This window comes from Mastigoproctus giganteus, chromosome 12, assembly GCF_048544385.1.
Source record: "Mastigoproctus giganteus isolate SK-2022 chromosome 12, ASM4854438v1, whole genome shotgun sequence".
Taxonomy (NCBI): Eukaryota; Metazoa; Arthropoda; class Arachnida; order Uropygi; family Thelyphonidae; genus Mastigoproctus; species Mastigoproctus giganteus.
Genome location: NC_143586.1, coordinates 28,164,272 through 28,182,374, shown reverse-complemented (window position 1 = coordinate 28,182,374; position 18,103 = coordinate 28,164,272). Strand labels below are relative to the sequence as shown.

Sequence of the window (18,103 nt, the reverse complement as noted above, 5' to 3'; positions counted from 1 at the left end):
GATGTTAAACCTCAATTGTAACTTGTTAGACCGCCTAAGTAGATTGGCAGAGAAGGTAGTTGAGGCTTTTTCTAGGCGTTAGAGCAGTACAACTTTTCTAGGGATGGGAATCGTATTCCCAACCCTATAAAACGATTTTCATTTTCGGGAAGATTCATAAAAAGAAATTTAATGCGTTATTTTATGAAACCCCAAACACGAATGGTATTAGAACCTATAGTACTGAATACCATGCATCGGTTGAAGGTAGGACGAGGGAAAATACTTGTTATAGATTTGAATATCTGTAGATAGTAAATTTCAAAAGTTCCAAAAAATTGAAGTTGAAGGGATAAACGCGAAGAAGAATAGTTGGCTTTGTTAGTACGAAGTTAGACGGTAAATGGATGTTGATTGGTTGCGACACGTGTTGAACTGGTTTGGAAGAGAGAGAGATGTGGAATTATAGAAGCCAATTCAGAAGAACAGTGCCCATGAAAGTAGCTGTAGAAAAGACATGCAGCAGAAACAGAACGTCTAGGAAAGAGAGCGGAGATATTTTGTAAGAGATGGGTAATTTAATCTGACTGCCCTTGTTGAATGGAATCTAGGATCTATGGGTTACCACCTCCATATGTGAAAACAATATTCCAGGGTAGGGTGGATTTGAGCTTTCTACAGTGTGAGTAGTTGTTTAGAAGAAAAGTAACCCTGAGATTGAAAGAGAAAACCAATTTTTTAGATGCAGAGCAAGATTAACCTGACTTCTAATCTCTCTAGGTATAAGGACTTCATAATATTTGTAATATGCTTATGCTAAGAAAGATTAGCAGTCAGAGTAATCCCTAATAGAGTTATGTGATCTTGTTTAGAAATCTGAGTGTCATTGGAGATAAGGTAAGGCGCAAAAGAAACATTTTTGCAAGATATAAGACAGGAATGAGTTTTATAAGGATTGAAATTAATTGAGTTATCTTTGCCGAACTGGAAAATTTCCTGATCAGCGTTTAAGGAACTGGTGGCGGATATTCTAGAAGTTGTAGTTGTGCTGGGCAATTTTTCTCATACTGGTATGTGGACGCGATGTTCTATCATCAGCAAAACTATGGATCAGATTTCCACTTAGTGGTTGTTGCTGTTGTAGTAGTAGGGTTTTAGGAGCATCAGCGACTAAGACCATATTGTTCCGTGTATATTGTCTGTAAATGGCGTGTGTTCTTAGATCGGTTTTCTAATTACTGGGCGAAAAACCTGAGTTTACGAGAGAAAAAAACCATGCTACCCTCTCGTGAGACTCAGCTACGTTGTGAAAAAAACGTTGTTATAAAAATTCCTCCTGTTATTGATGGGGCTCGAACGCAGGTCTTTTCACCCGGTGTGGAGAGGATGGCGATCTTACCAACTGGCTACCCACGACGCCCTGTCAGTCGGTGGAATAGGAAAGTCATTAATATACAAGAGGGAAAAGAGTGGGAGAAGGAACTGAACATTGGGAAACACTACCATTGGTGGTGACTTAGAAAACAGAGATTCATCTACCATCAATCGCAGAGATTGTTGGAGAGAAAATCTATTAAAGCAAGAAACTCTTCTCTTAGCATATTTTATTTCTTTCCCCATTTCCATAGCATTAACAAAATTCTTCAATCCAAGCTTTACACGCAAACGTGGAAAAAAACCCTCCTTGGTTTTACCAATGGAACATAACATTATTTCTCCTTGATAAAAATTCTTCCACCTTTTTCCCATGCTGCATATTGTAATGTTTTTCAGTTGCTTGGGGCAACCGTGCAACAGAAAACAAACATAGAAAACAACAGTTTGTGAAACCTCTCTGTAACCAGTGAAAATTCGAATTATCTTAATATGACCACGGGCATTCCATGCAAAATCGTTGTATTTTATTGCACTCAGGATCTTGGACATACTTTCATATACATGTATTTCAATCAATTCAACAGCATAAAGTAGAGGAACTGATGGGAATGCTACTCCGCTGTGCAGCAAAACTGCTTTTGAACTTAATTTTGTGGCATAAATAAATTATCGTTCATTAAGACTGTGTTCAATGCCCAATTCGTTCCGAAGACAACTAATCCCTGGCCAGCAAAGTTCGCAACGCAAAAATGCATACTATATCCATTGCTGCTTCAGTAGCTGAGTTACACGAACTCGGGGGACAATGGCAAGGTGTTTCTCTGGGTAACCGGAATTTTTTGTCCAGAAAAACAAAAATTAAATTATTATATTAGACTTACCCATAATTCATTACATAAACTCGTATTTGTGTCTATAAATTGCGTGTGTTCTCTGGTCGATTTGCCCGTTTTTCTGGAAAAAAAAACTCCCAGTTTCTGCCGAAAAAAACCCCAGTTTATGGCGAAAAAAATCTTGCTATCTACACCTGAGACCAACTAACTCAGCTACGGAGTGAAAAAAAGCCCATTAAAGTTCCTCGCGTCATTGACATTGAAATTGCTGAAGTTATCATTGCAGATAACTTCAGAAATTTACAGATATAATACACATAGGTATATAAGAGTTGCCCTGATATTTTTTCTCAACGCTGCTTCTTTAATCATATGATTTCGGGATCTGGTATCGGCAGGTCTTCATTATGTGGAACAGAAATGTGGAACTTCATTATTGTTGATGGTATCTTAGGATATTTGATGTTCTGCTTGTTTTTTTCTGGACATCTCTGCTCATTCTGCCATACAGAAATCGCAATCATCAATGTGGTTGAGCGATTTTTGCATCACTATAAGAACAGAAAAAGCATCCTTTTAATTTTCCCAGTTTACCACATCCTCAGATTTGTGGCTCACGTAAACATTTATTGCAGATAAATATACGATAAATACACAAATACCACTACTCACACAACAACTGCCTTTCAGTTGTTGAAAGAAACAGGAGAGAGGCAGACAGACAAGGTTAAATATGTTAACTCTTCTTAACATTACTGCGATCTATGAGCACATGCAGGCATTATTACTTGATGGTAATAAAACGGATCACTGGATGACATCTACTTTCCTAAATTGTAGTAAGTAATACACTATACTACCATTAATATCTGGATACTTTTCCGTTGATAGTTGATCACATCCTACCCAAGAATCACTTGTCAGATACAATTATAAATATGCATGTAGGCCTTCGGAGATAATCACACGATTGCGAATGCGAGTTGCCGCGATCGACGGAGTTAACAGAGTTCCAGCGCCGAACGTTAATAGGGTGCCACCTAAACAATCAGTCTCTAAGTGACATTTCAACAGACAACATTCAGTTGAAGATCGCTAGGTCGACGATTGGTGATTTGGTCTGAAAAAAGAAGCGAACTGTTGCTGAGCCATCACAAAACGACCTGAAACCTCAGAAGTTACCATAACGTGACAGGAGAGCCCTGAAAAGAATCGTCTTCTCGGAACGCAGGTCAACGTTGTTGCAGCATACACAGGCCGTCAGTGAGACGACTGGGACATATCCCTGCACCAGTACGGTGCGTAGGACGTTTAATGATATGGGTTACCATGCTCGTGCAGCTGTCGCCAGTTGACTAATCACCTCGACTAATGCCAGATACGTCTAGCTTAGTATTAGGCCTTCGTTCTTCGACCGTAGACCAATGGAATGCTGTGCTTTTGGAGTGATGAGTGACTTTATATGGTCTGCCAGTCTATCGGCCGTGCCAGGGTATAGCGGACGCCCAGAGAAAGTATTTGTCGGACTGTAACGTCTCGACAACGAAGTTTGGCAGTGAGAGCTTAATGTTCTAGGGCTGCACCTTTCATGGTTTTGTCTGGGACCATTGGTTGTTTTGGGAAAAATTGTGAATGTCTATCAAGATGTCTTAGACAATAATGCGTTAACTACATTGCAGCAGCATGTCAGGGGAAGTCCATACTTACATTAGCAGAGCTCCATGTCATACTGCTCGTTGTGACGGAATGGTTTGAAGGAATGACAATCGAAAGGTTTGAAGGCATGAACATCCAAAAGCTCAGTCGTATAGGCAATCTCTGCGATGAATTGGATCTTCGATCTGCCGAAAAAACCTGGGATGAATTGGTTTCCCTTTTTGAAGGCCGAATGGCAGAAACTATCGCAGGATATTTATGAAAAACTGGTGGAGGGTATTCAACGGAGTCTAACAGCTGCCATAGACCTTAGCTATCACGAAACGACCTGGAAAACCTCCAAATTATATCGAACTGCTTGTAGAGATAGGAAAATTATAATTCCACTGTATAAAGCAATTGCGAAATCGTACTTGAAACATTGTGTCCAAATAACATCTAAAAAACAATGATAACTAGGTTTCTAAAGAAGCAGAAAGACCGGAAAAAGAATTTAATAGAATTTATAACGATATGAGAGGTGATAGTCAAATTAATGAGGGGAATTTTCATGGTGTTAAGTGATGAAAAAGGGGATACATTGAAGCTAAGTAGGGAAAGTTACAAACTGGCATGTAAAAAGTTTCCTAAGAGGCCTGCTGGATCAATATTTGCGACAGAGGAGGAGAAGGAGAAGAAGAAGGAGAAGGAGAAGGAGGAGGAGGGGCAAATACATAGGATAGCCTTTTTCTTTTTTTGCTGATACTACAAAAACCTTTCGTTTCTTTGCACTGCATGGCAAACACTAATACCAACACTATGTTAGTGTTATTAAAATAATGACACTGCTCAGGAGTCATGAACTTTACTTTCGTTAGTCTTACTTTTCGGCTGGACTAAAGGAAAGTAAGTATTAGTCACTGAGCTAGCTGGGGCGGCCAATGGCCATCCGAGCTAGCTTTTTTCTTCCTCACCATGTGGAAAAAAAACCTGAGTTTCTGGGATGGGAGACACCACGTGGTGTCTCCCATCCCAGAAACTCAGGTTCTTAATCCTAACGTTGACTATAGAATGCAATGCCGTTAGCAAACATGATTTAGTATATTTGTTTCTCATGGCTTTAGCTTCCTCAGCGCTGATTTAGGACTGATGAAGAGATTTATATTTACTTAATTCTTTTCCTGTCAAGGATAATACTTGTGTTCCGCCAATTATCAATCCTCATAATGAGAGCAGTGGCCGCTGTGATTTCAACGAGTAATGCCGAAATAATATACATATACAGTATATACATGTATACGTGTATATATATACTTTTTTTTCTCGTTAGAACATTGCTTTTACACAATATTTAAATAGATTGAGGTCTTTTAATAGATTAATTTCCAGTTTATCAGTGACGAAAATAATTTTTTATCATTACTTTAATAAATTATCTTAGTCGTTTCAAATAAACACTAACAAAAGCACGCGAGACTAGAAACAGGCGGAGGAGGCACATTCATTTGCTCTGACACATTCATTTGTCCTTCAAATTATCATTAGCATTAGCATTAAGAGGCATATGACGCAAGAAAGCAAGCTTATACAACATTAGCAAAAAAAAAAAAAAAAAATACCCTTCCTATTTCACTGATCTGTTCGTTACAAATGTTTGTCTAGCTCAGCCTTAAATTTATTTAGGCTATCAACTGCCACAACAAAAGATGGAAGTCTGTTCCACCGATCAACTACCCGCTGACTAAAGGAAAATTTCAGCACATCTATTCTGCAACTGTCTTTCCTAAATTTGAATCTATGCTCCCTCAGGTTCTTAAACTGATCAAGAGGAAGAATCCCATTAGCATTGAGCCTGCTAAAACCATTCAAGGCCTTAGACACCTCAATCCGATCACCCCGCAGGTGTCTAGTCTCCAGACGCTGCAATTTTCAGATTTAAGCCTTTTTTGGTAAGATCGCTTCCTCTCACCAATTTTTTTTCCCTTCTCTGTACTCGTTCTAGCAACTCTTCATCCTTCTTAAAATGATGTCCAGAGACCTGTACGCAGGTACTCAAGGCGCGACCTGACCATTGCTTTATACAAAGGGATAATCACCTCCTTATCCTTACCAAATATAATTATATTAGGGTCACCCGGAATGTTAATTCAACTACCCTTGAATATTGTGTCTGTGAATTGCGTGTGTTATCTAGTCGATTTGCCTGCTTTGCTGGACGAAAAACCCAGTTTTGCCTGGGACAAAACTTTGCTGTCTACGCCTGAGATCGAATAACTCAGCCACGGAGTGAAAAAAGCCCACAAACGTTCCTCGCATTATCGACGGGATTCGTACCCTTTACTTTTCCACCAAGTGTGGAGAGGACGGTGACCATACCACTGTGCTACTGCGCAGACTCCTTATTCTTACTAGCATAATTCCTGTATATCATTGACAAGACCCCATGACCTGCTTTGGCAGCCTGTCTGCACAAAATTTCATATCTGACTGCACTCTACCACTCTACGTGTAGTACCACACAGTTGGTACTACACTGGGGTTACTTCTACCCATATACAGTACTTTGCATTTGTCAATGTTAAACTTCAGTTGCCACTTCTCAGCCCATCTCTCCAGCTTTTCTAGATCCTGTTGCAGTAGCATACTATCATTACTGTCATTAACAACCCTGCCAACCTTTATATCATCTGAAAACTTGAACATTAAGCCTGATATATCTTCATCAATATCATCGATAAATATGAAAACGTAATTGGCCCAACACCGAACCCTGGTAATCAATGGGCACTGCTCTTCATGGACTAATATTAGTCCATGAAGAGCAGTGCCCATTGATTATCTACCATTCTCTGTCGTCTCCCACTCAACCACTCTTTCATCCATTGTAGCAACTTGCCCAGATGCCATACTGCTCCAATTTGTACAGAAATCTTCCATGTGCAACAGTATCAAAAACTTCCTGAAATCCAAGTATGTGAGCGTAAGTTGCAAACTGCAGCGAAACTACAAATTCAGAGCCCTCGCAAATTTCACGGACCCCATCCCATATCTTTAACAATCATTAGAAACGAACTGTTTGAGCTTGCAGCAGTAACAGACCTAGTTTTATGATAGTTTGGACACTGGTTCCGAGCATCGTTCAAGTCATTCTTGGGTAACGTGTTACATCTACACCATGAAAGCCAGTTTTAGATTGGCATGTCTCTTTACGCGTTCACTTACGAATACCACTACGTCTGGTAACATTTAATCATTTACAGCATCTGTTATAAATACAAAATAAAACACAGATTAGTAATTAACATAATAAATATAACTCAGTAATAAATACAAACATATAAAAAAGGCATTTATTTACGAATACAGTATTTATAATTTTTTCAGTGTTACTGTAGCAGTGTCATGAATCAATTGCCATAATTGTTGCTTAAAGATTATCTATGAGAATACATAAAAAATAACCTCCTCCCTTTAATTTTTAATGTTTAATATTTATTTTAATATTTTTAATATTTATTAAAAACCATCCCTCATTTTTTAAAAGAAGCATAACGACTTTTAGAAGGGAATTTCCAGTTCATACAAATAAATATACAAATATATATTTATTTTAAAGAGAATCAACTTATCGTAATTTTATAATATATTTAAATTATTTTATTTATTTATTTTCTGTTTTTTAAAAAAATATGAGGCGTATAATAAGAAATTCTTTCGACATCATTTTACAATATATTATTAATACTGCATTTTATCAACTGCATTTGATGAGAAAATCGAGAGTTTTCTATTTCGTCCGTTGGTTGGCGCTGCAGTCTGCACTATGCGGTGTTTGGCTGGAAAGAAGTGCGGTATCTATTTTCGTCATTACGCGTTGTATTGTATCTTATTTGACACTTTGGAGGATACCCGAAAACTACGCGTTGCCTAGGCTACGTGATTTACGTTTAAGGCACCATGTAAGTCTTCAATTTGTGATGTAAATAACATAAGGATAGTTTATTACTATCCCTTCTTGATGACTAGTCTCCAAAGTATTCGTTTTTATAAAATGCTATGTGTGTTCTCTGTTAAGCAGCTTGAATTATGATTGTATTACGCAGTTACACCACAGGGCGTGCTTTAATTATCTATCACTCATGTTTAATGATTTGTGATAACAGTTTCCATAGCTTTATACTTCTCAAATGTATAAATATTTCTATAAAGTAGCAATAGGCACATATGGACAGTTGGCGTGTGTAGTACTGACAGTGGATGCGAAATATATGGATTATAGAAAGTTTTTTTTTTTTTTTTTTTTTTTAGAATTGGTTAAAAATGTCTTGAAGGTATGAAGGGACCTCTGCTCCTGAGAAAAAAATAAAAACAAAAATAAAAAAATACCAAAAAAAGATGCGTCAAAGTATTGCACTACAGCCTAATTATTCTTTCCCTTCGTTTGTTCTCTCTATTATTTTCTAATAGGAGAATATTGCAGAACAAGACTATCAGAATGGAATGAAATTATGATTCATTCTTATTTACAATAATTTTTTTTTCTATACTTACTAAATTCACATTTCTTTCTTTCCTATAGGGGCGACTATGTTTTCGTACATTCAATTTCTGATTTAAACGAACGTGTAGTGCATAATATGCATGAGGAGAACCCGTTTGATATATCGAACAAACTATGTTCATATTATAATTTTCCTGTTTGCCTAACTAACATATACTTTATTTTGAATTTTACTAGGAGTGTCATTTTTTATGTTATTTTATTTCAGGATTTTGTCAGAAAGTATGATTGTAAAGTGGAAATATAATGCCTAAAGTTACCTTTTCTTGTTACCTCTGACAGCTTGATATTAGACAATACATTCTTGGATTATTTAAGAGTTTTGTCAAGTGATTCCCTACATCGTGTAAAGCAGTGGTTATTGAAGGACACGCCCCACTGCAAAGAGCAAATACATGTAAAGTGAGACGCAATGTGGTAGTACGTATTTTTATTCACATGGCAACTTAAACGCAAATCTTTCATGTTGGCCAACGAAAAATATTTGTTTCAAAAAGATGATAGTTTCCAAAACCCCCCAGTTATTCTTGAAAATAATTAAAATTCACTTAAAGATATTTAATTAGAGTGCCACTTGAAAATTAGCAATATTTGGTTCCGTCACATCCTATCGTTCTCCACTATCTCTCACACCAATCCTACCATTTTGTGTGTATTAATGCGTTCAAGATTAGTAATGCTTGAGTGGGGCGTGACCATTAGTAGGAATGTCTCGGGGCGTGCGTTAAAAAACGATTTTGTAGAACACATTTGCCCCTCTCATTCTTTGGTCATTTGCCAAATAAAGCTTCAAAATTATAACATAACTAGTTCTAGATTGTTTTACAGTTTGTTGCTTTACAGATAATGGATATAAAGATACAGTATAATTTTGTTATTTTGTTCTTTTCAGATATATGTGATGTGACGTTCGATTCTAGATGTATATGAATTTAAAATTCTCATTTGGATCTAATAATAAACAACAAAAACTCTTTATAGCATTTTTAAAAGCGTTAGGGAAGTAGGGTTGACTCTACTCCTGTCTATCGAATCCTGTCTCCTGTCTACATTGAATATAGAATTAAAAATATATTTCGTGGGAGTAAACTGTAGGCCTTTTTCCATAATAAAATGCCCCTCATGATATCCATGTGGTTTATCAGCCCTACTTCATAATTCTCCATGAACCACCTAGTGACCTCTTGTACGTTTTTGCCCTCTCAGAGTATCAAAATTTTGAATAGTATTGGGGATGTGCAAAAGTTTCAAACATTTAATTTTTATAAAGCAATAATACCCACCTAATCGGACATTTCAGCTTTTCTCTCAGTTATGTGTTAGAGATAGCTTAAACGAAATAAAACAATGTTGTTGTTTTTTTTGCCTCTTGAACAATCTCGTTTTATTGCAAGAATGGATATTGTAGGCTTAGTATTTCTAGCTTTTTTTGAGATGTCGCTTACATCCCATAACATTTTAAAATAATTTAGATTAATTGAAATTAAATAAATTTAAATTGAAGAGTTAATTTAAAGATAGTGCAGACAGACTGCCAGCGCAGCTCATGCGGTCTTGTCCATGACACAGAAATTTTGCTAGCAGGAATAAGGAGGTGATTATCCCTTTGTATAAGGCAATGGTCAGGACACACCTTGGGTGCTGCATACAGATTTGGAGGCCTCATTTTAGGATGCTGGAACCAGTACAGAGAAGGGAAACGAGATTGGTGAGGGTAACAAAGGGGTTCTTTTACCAAGAAAGGTTTAATTTCTGCAGATTGCAACGTCTGGAGTCTAGCTGCGAGGTGGTCTGATTGAGATGTATAAGGCTTTGAATGGTTTGAGCAAGCTGAATGGTAGGGGGCACACGTTCAAATTTAAGAAAGACATTGCAGAATATATGTGCGGAAATTTGCCTTTAGCCAGCGAGTGGTTGATTGCTGGAACAAACTTCCATCTGTCATTGTGGAAGTTGGTAGCTTAAATGAATTCAAGGAAGAACCAGACAAACTTTTGGAGCGAATGCATAAGTGAAATGGGAAGTAATTATTATTATTATTTTGTTTTTGGCTGATGCTGTATAAGTTTGCTTTCTTGCATCATATGCCACTACTAATGCTAAGACAGTTTGATTACATCTCATTAAGATAGTTCAATTTTAAAATGGAACGATTTTTTTCTGTGTACGTTTTGAAGTCTAGGCATTGAGTATTATTTTCACGAAATGAAATGCATTAGCCACTATTAATTTGTCGCCTTTTGGGAAGACCATAAAGGATTAAAAATTTAAAATAATATATTCGTTATTTATGCAAGCTGTACACAAGCTTTCTCTGTGACAGATTCCTAAAAAAGATGGAGATAACAAGACACCTGGAATACCTTTTATTTTAGGACTAGTTCAGTAATTCTTAATGGAAATATTTCAGGTAATTTTAAGTTCTGTTTTCGTGATTTCCAAACTCCTGAACTTTTCATGTTTCGCTTTTCTCTGAATTGATTGTGGAAAGCAAGAAGAGATGTGTAATATATAAGAAAATATCCCTGTAACAACCATCTTCATTGTGACCACGCCTCTATTGGAATTAGATTATCATTTTAAAACAGACTTGTCTTTTACGTTTCGCGGAGTAACAGCATCGCTCATTGAGGTCGATATTGCGTGTGTCTGTGTGTTCGTCCCAGTAAAACTAATTACAGCTTCGCTAGACCAAGGTCATGGGCACTTGACTGTAGTGGAAACGATCACGTGACGTCTATATGTCTTTTGTATGTTCAATTTCGTAGCTTGCGCAAAATTCCGGAATGCATTTAAAATGCGCATTTATTTATTTTGAAATACGTGCTCGAATATTTTTTCATTACTCTCATATAATGTATTCAGAGATCTTGTCAAATAGTACTCGTAATTTAGAAAACAGATTACTGTTTTTTTTTGTTGTTAGTTCCTTCTATTTCAGCATCTCGTTCATTACCTGGTTTCTTCTTTCGGTGATCAGTGTAAAGATGGCTTCTCTGTACTTGGGAGTGCTCTGCAGGGAAAGTACTTTCGTGACTCCTATATGACTCGTTTTTTGTGCAACTGCAAGTTTCTCGGGATTTGTTGCATCAAATAAATTTGTGTGTTTATAAAAAAAGGAAGATCAAGAATTCTACTATATAGATATTTATAAATCAAAAATAATGCATAAAAATTCTTTATTTTATAAGATCTTCGTTCACCTACTGGGAGAAACCGATGGGTAACATATGGATTGGGCAACAGGACACCTCGTTTAGTTCATTTAAAAATAAAATACATAAATGAAATACAACCTTAGATAGATGTTTTAGATGTTTTTCTCTTAATGTAATTGTATCTTTTATTATTTTTTCGGTATAATTTTAAGCTGATTTTTTTAAGGAATAAATTCTTTTTTGCTTTAGGTCTGATATTAAAGCAACCAAATATTGTCATGTCTTACAAAGTAATTCTATTACCAGCCTGTATCTTTATCAGGCATTTCTGATCAATATACCTTTATTCTTTTCATGAAGAGATCGTTATTGCCTGCGTGCCATACAGCAGCTGCGCCAACTTTTGTGAGTCGGGAGGTAGAACAGAGTGCGCGAAGTCAAAATTAAATATGCAAATAAGGCTTAATTATTGTTTTATAGTTTTATGTAGGTATACTTACAGGTATATAGAAGTATACATATAATTATAAAAAATATAAATTAAAGTATGAACAAAATCATAACATGGGCAGGAGTTCACCAAAGGCTGAGTGCAGGGACACAGATATCGCCACCCTGTCACGAGCTGGCTTTGTGTATAGCTTTTCTTTCATTACCTCTGTCGATGTCTTTCTTTTATTCTTGTCATCGGTTTTTCAAAATAGAATTGATTTTTGTAGTGTACATGGCAGAGCTTTTGGTTTTTAAATGGCGTTATCCGTTTTCAAATTTAACAGACACTCAGTTTCTTTTTTATGTTTAGGGTCCACTGGTTTATTATGCTATTTGATTTTTATCAGTTTTACCATTCTTATTTTGTATATTGCGAAAGTTTCGCAGAATAAGATATTGCTAAATCATTTATGTTAGGCTGTATTCTTTTAAATACAGATTACACAAGTTAAATACAGGCATAGCCTGTCATCAATCCTGTCAGTGTTTTTTTCTGATAACAGTGTACTGACATTTGTACCGATTGCAAATACAGCTCTATATGGGAGTAATTGTATGTAACTGGCAGGGGCACACGCTGAGGGCGAGGATCAGGAAGATAAATCCCACAAAATGTGTAAAAAATGTATTTAATACTTTTACAGCTGTGTGGAGCGGACAATTTGGTAAATCCATCTCCAGTATTATAGTGGGATCCAGCTAAAATGCAAACCTATTTGCAATACAATTAACTTTTATTAAAATCGAATAAAGAATTTAAACTTCTGGATATCTCTCCATATCCATTGACATACTGTATGAACTGTTATCATAGTTATCTCGCTGGACACTGTTTACCAATGGATTATGCGATTAATTAATAACCATTAGCTATTTATTTTATTATCCCAATTTTGAACTAAACGATGATAATTCTTATATCTATTGCGTCACTTTGTAAACGACTCACATCTGTCTTATTTTGATTAAAATCGCCTTGACCACGTAAGTACACTATCATGTTCCAAAATAATTCTTTTGACAGTCACACAATAATAATCGATTAGGAAAGAATAAACATTAGGAAAGCTAATCAATAAAATAATAACATTATGATATTCGTAAAAATCAAAAATAATGCTATAATTTGATGCGAAAATAAGTGGACTAGTTCCTACCATTTCTTGTAATTTTAGTAAAAAAAAAAATAAAATGTGATTTACAAAATTAAACACTATTATACCACATTATAGGAACTGTTGGAGACTGCAAGGACTAATGTTGAAGAGTGTTAACTGTTACCTTCAAGCCAGCAGAAAAAAACTCCATCAAACTACCAATAAAAAATTTACAAAATTCTTATAATAATAAGAATTTATACATTTTTAGTTATTGAAAAAATATTAAATCACATTTATCAACAAAAATACATAAAATTGCTTGATTAACATTTTACGCTTCTTCGCCTGTCGTTTGTTGTATCCCACATCTAGGGCATCTCTTTTCACAAGTCCAGTAATAGTCAGCTAGCATTACAGAGTTCCATTTGCGTTGGTATCACTTCTCCATCGCCGAAATGTCATGATGGAATTTCTTGCCACACTCATCACTTAATACGCCACAGTTGTTCGGGAAAAAATCCAAACGGAGTGACGAGTGTATATTTTTAATGACATGTTCAGCCTAATTTATGGTATGATGACAGAAGGTTTCTCCCAAGCTGTTTATAGTTATCTGCTTTGTTTTTCCCCAGAAAGTTTGTTGCTATCAGTTTGAAAGAATCCCAGGCCGTTTTCTCATCACCATGGAGGATCTGGTCATATGATTAGTTGAAGTGTTAGAAGACGGGAATCCATATGCCATCATTTCCAGTAAGCTGACAGAGAGAAATCTTGATGCCTAATTTAAAAAAAAAAAAAAAAAGTCCAGAATCCATAATGGAAGCTTGTTTCGAAGGCTTTTATGGCAAACACGAACAAAAGCCTTGGAAATATCAAGAGAAACCAAATTTAAGTTAATAAATTTATATATATTTTAATTCGCTTGCTTCTTTCCTTTATATTTCTGAAAATGTAATCGTGTTAAATTTTCTCACATCTCTACAAGTGATTTTGCAATTTTCTTGATCCACCATCATGAAGTTAATTTTCAAAAATCGATAAACGTAATTTCTTTTTTTCTTGTCCTCGCAGGTAGCATGCTGGATATAACTACGTTCTCCCCAGACTGGGTAGAAACAGTCCGGGTGCGACTGTTTATATCCAGTTTTTTCCTTTTACAATGGCTGAGTTTGTCGGTCTCGGACGAGGATTGCATGTTTATTTTCTCCGGGAAGCTTATGATTTTCGTCCAGCATACAGACAAGTGACCACAGGATAAGTAATTTACAGACATGGTATATACGACGCAATATGGTTTAAGTCATTGTAGTCTAAAACCGTATAACAACTAACACACCAGGATGCTGTTCAGTAAAAATCCAGAGGCTACGTACATCTCTGGATATTTTTTATATTCTTATGACATTCATGTCACTGCATATTCAGGCCGTTCGTTATTCGGACAAGAGGAGGACTGATAAAACCGGCCCAAAGAAATTTGGGCCGGTTTTATCAGTCCTCCCTATATTTATTTTCCCTTACACTTTATCGATTGTTTTCGTTTATGAGTTTTAAGTGGGGGAAGTTCTTTTTTCTAGTAATCGATCACTTCCTTCAACTTTTAACAGAAATCCCAACTTCCGTGCTGTTCTATAAGAACAACTTAAAAAACATTCGCAAATGTCCAATATTACAGATTCAGGTGCTGCTAACATTCAGTTGTAATGTGAAAATTTGATATGCTCCTTCATTGCAAAAAAAAAAAAAAAAAAGAGCTAAATCCTTTCTAAATCATTTTATAGAAAGAACTAAGCTCTTTCTGTAAGATGATTCGTATCGTCAGCTATTCAATGCTCGCTATACGAATAAATTGCACGTAGGAGTATTGACGTTGGCAAGTGTCTAAAAGGCTTTCCTAAATTTTACACGTTTGCCCTCCACGTATTATAGAAATTCGATAGAAAGGCTAACCAGGTTACGTAATCCACAGTGGCACGCGATCTACGGTGATTTCTAACATTCAATTTCGTAGGTGGTATAGTCGAAGGAAGTCAAACAGTAATCGATAAGGTTAAATTTATTGATGGACGGTGTAGGAAGCCATGACTGTGATTACGTTTATCAGCTATTTGTGAAAGAATTTTCCTTTTTTTTTATTTCTTTTTTTTTGAAGGAGGAATCTCACATATTATAAAATAGTTTACTACAAGTTTTGTATTTTTCGAAATGGTAAGAAATGTAATTATTAAATGTAATAATAATAAGTTGAGAAAAATCCCATAAAGAGAAAAGGTCATAATGATAATAATAAACGACCAAGCCCCCGGGATAATACATCAGAAGTTAGCAAAGATGTACTAGTTGAGTAAAGGATGTGTATCATTGCAAGTACGAACCTCAGGCGGTACTAGAGACCCCCTTCCCACAGGTTGTACTGGGACGGGAATCCTACCAACTGTGCTACCCACGAGGGCAAAAATGTTCTTGGGGATAAATTAATTACGTGTGATTAATATTATATAAATTGTTAAGTGACATTTATTTGACTTAACAATAAACTATTACATAAAATAATTTGTTAGTAACTGGCGACGTTTCTGGATTCCTTGTTGAATCTGCTCATCAAGATATTGAGACTAAGATTACGCTAAATTGTTTTTTTAGTAAAAAAATTAAATAAAATTTAATTATTTAATATTTGCATTCTCTGTGATATAACACTCCATTTCGAATATGAGAATTTTATTAGCCTTGATAAAAGTGATTTTTGAAGTTCCATTCTCTCTGGCAGGGGCACGCAGAGGGCGAGAAAATAGTCTCACGACACCAGATCTGACGAATAAGGCGAGTGCTCCAATGTTGTGATCTTGTTTTGGTTAAAACCTCTTTCATGCAAAAGAGGAATGACACGACTCATAGTCACGATACAAAACCATTTGTCCAGCCATAAATTGGACCTTGTCTTTCGAATTTTTTCACAAAAGTTTTCTTAAAATCTCAGTATAGAGTGTCTGATTAACTGTCTGATTTGGTGAGACAAATTCTTCATGAACAACTCCACGACAAGCATGGACTTGATCTTCAATCTTCAAGATTGTCTCAATCTTGCTTTCTTTAAAAGGAGAGAAGAGGGAGTTTGCCACCGTATACTTTGACACGGTTTGTGGATCATGCTGAAAGAACCAGGATTTATCTCCTGTTATCACTGAGTCCAAAAAGTCGAGAGATTTTTGGTTTTAATATTATAAAATACAGTATATATTTGTGTTTTTATAATTAAAAAATTCACCTTGTACACCCAAGTAGAGGGTCTTATTATAAATAGAAATTATATATTATTCTGTTTCTGAGAAAAATGTTTGTTTTGGATAGAGGTCGCTTTTTAGCTTTCGAACTTTGTGTTTTCTTATCTTCCATGGTATCGTACGTTCTGAAATATAGTTGCTGATAATGGCTTATGTTTGATTTTTATGTGGTAATGGTTTTATTTACATTACCGGTGTTTATATTTGCCTTTATTTGTAGTTAGGGTTTTATTGAAAACGTCTATAATTATCTTAAAAACTGGATCTATGATAAATTAAACAACTTCGAGATAGTTAATAAATCCTTAAAATTCAGTTAAAATTAGAATAAAATAGTTCAATATTTTATATTTAAACATTCCTAGACAATCAGATCTTATCGGGATGATTCTTTGGAATAAACCGATATAATAATAAATAATACTTTTTTTTTTTCTTAAACCACGTCTATAAAACGTAACACCAAATTTGTGATAAATAATAAAAATAGCCTTTTTTATAAAACAATAATTTACAATCTGTAATTGGATTTTATTTATTTTTCAGAATTGACAAATTGAATTTTGGTAAAAAGAGAAAGAACGGAGTAATGGATTGTGTTTTTTTTTTATTCTCGACAGAGGCGTAGCGATGGGGGTGGAGAGGGGGGAAGTTGCCCCGGGCGCCGAGCTTTGGGGGGGGACTGAAGGAATTATCTATCACATTCACATTACATTATCACACTCAGCGGCGCCAGGAGGACATGTTGCCCCTGGGCGTCGATGACCCTAGCTATGCTACTGATTCTCAATGAAGGATGGAAGGTAGCGGGGGAATTATATATTTTTACCCTCCATTTTCTATCTGTATATTTGTTGAACTAAAAAAGAAACGTAATCACCATAACTTTATAGTCATTCCGCAGGGAAAAACCTAATTAACCGTATAAACCCAAATTACATTTGGTTGTTAACAAGCAATGAATCTAATTATCAGTGGTAGTTTCGGAAACAGTTCGCACTCTCCGAGTGACTGAAAGGTATTCAGGGTGAAAGTCATTCGTAATAACTTATATACATTAATACTAAGATCTGTATTCTGAGCTATGTTTTTTATTACAATCCATAAATGTATTAAGGTTTCTCGTATATTTCTGTACGTGAAGCGTCAAAGCAACTAAGGCTTCGAGGAGTGTATACTCTGTCTGTAAATTGCGTGTATCTTGTGGTCGATTGGTCAGTTTTCCGGATGAAAAACCTGATTTTTCAGTAGAAACAACCATGCAACTCGCCCGTGACCGACTAACTCAGCCATGTTGTGAAAAAAGCCCATGAATTACTTTTCGTCATTAACGGGATTCGAACTCAGATCTTTTTACACCGGTGTATATGGTTGACGGTGATTATATCCACTGTGCTACCCACGAGGGTTTTATTCATCATGTTGCTGTAATAACTAACCTGTTACCCACGTTACTGCAATTACTACTGTGTTATTTAATTATCACCGGATCTTTCAGCTTGTTTGCTAATTGAAGTGTCGATTGACAATGGTTGTTCTTAGCACTTCCCCCCCACATGACGTTTTGCAGGTTACTTTCAAGTTGCACACCTATACCGCTTTTGTTCACTGGGGAAACAAGTTGTTGTTGTTGTTTGATTTTTAGGAGTATTAGCAACTAAGGCCATATTGCTCCGGGGATATG

General features: G+C 35.9%; 1 protein-coding gene across 3 annotated transcripts in view; it reads left to right on the top strand.

Moving 5' to 3' along the window:
• Positions 1–7,657: 7,657 nt before the first annotated feature.
• The window catches only part of LOC150076819 (uncharacterized), a 35,510-nt gene continuing 25,064 nt past the window's right edge, over positions 7,658–18,103 (top strand). For all 3 annotated transcript variants that reach the window (XM_090386258.1, XM_090386256.1, XM_090386257.1), the window contains exon 1: positions 7,658–7,783. The gene's annotated coding sequence lies outside the window, so the exon portion shown is untranslated. The remainder of the gene's footprint in view (positions 7,784–18,103) is intronic.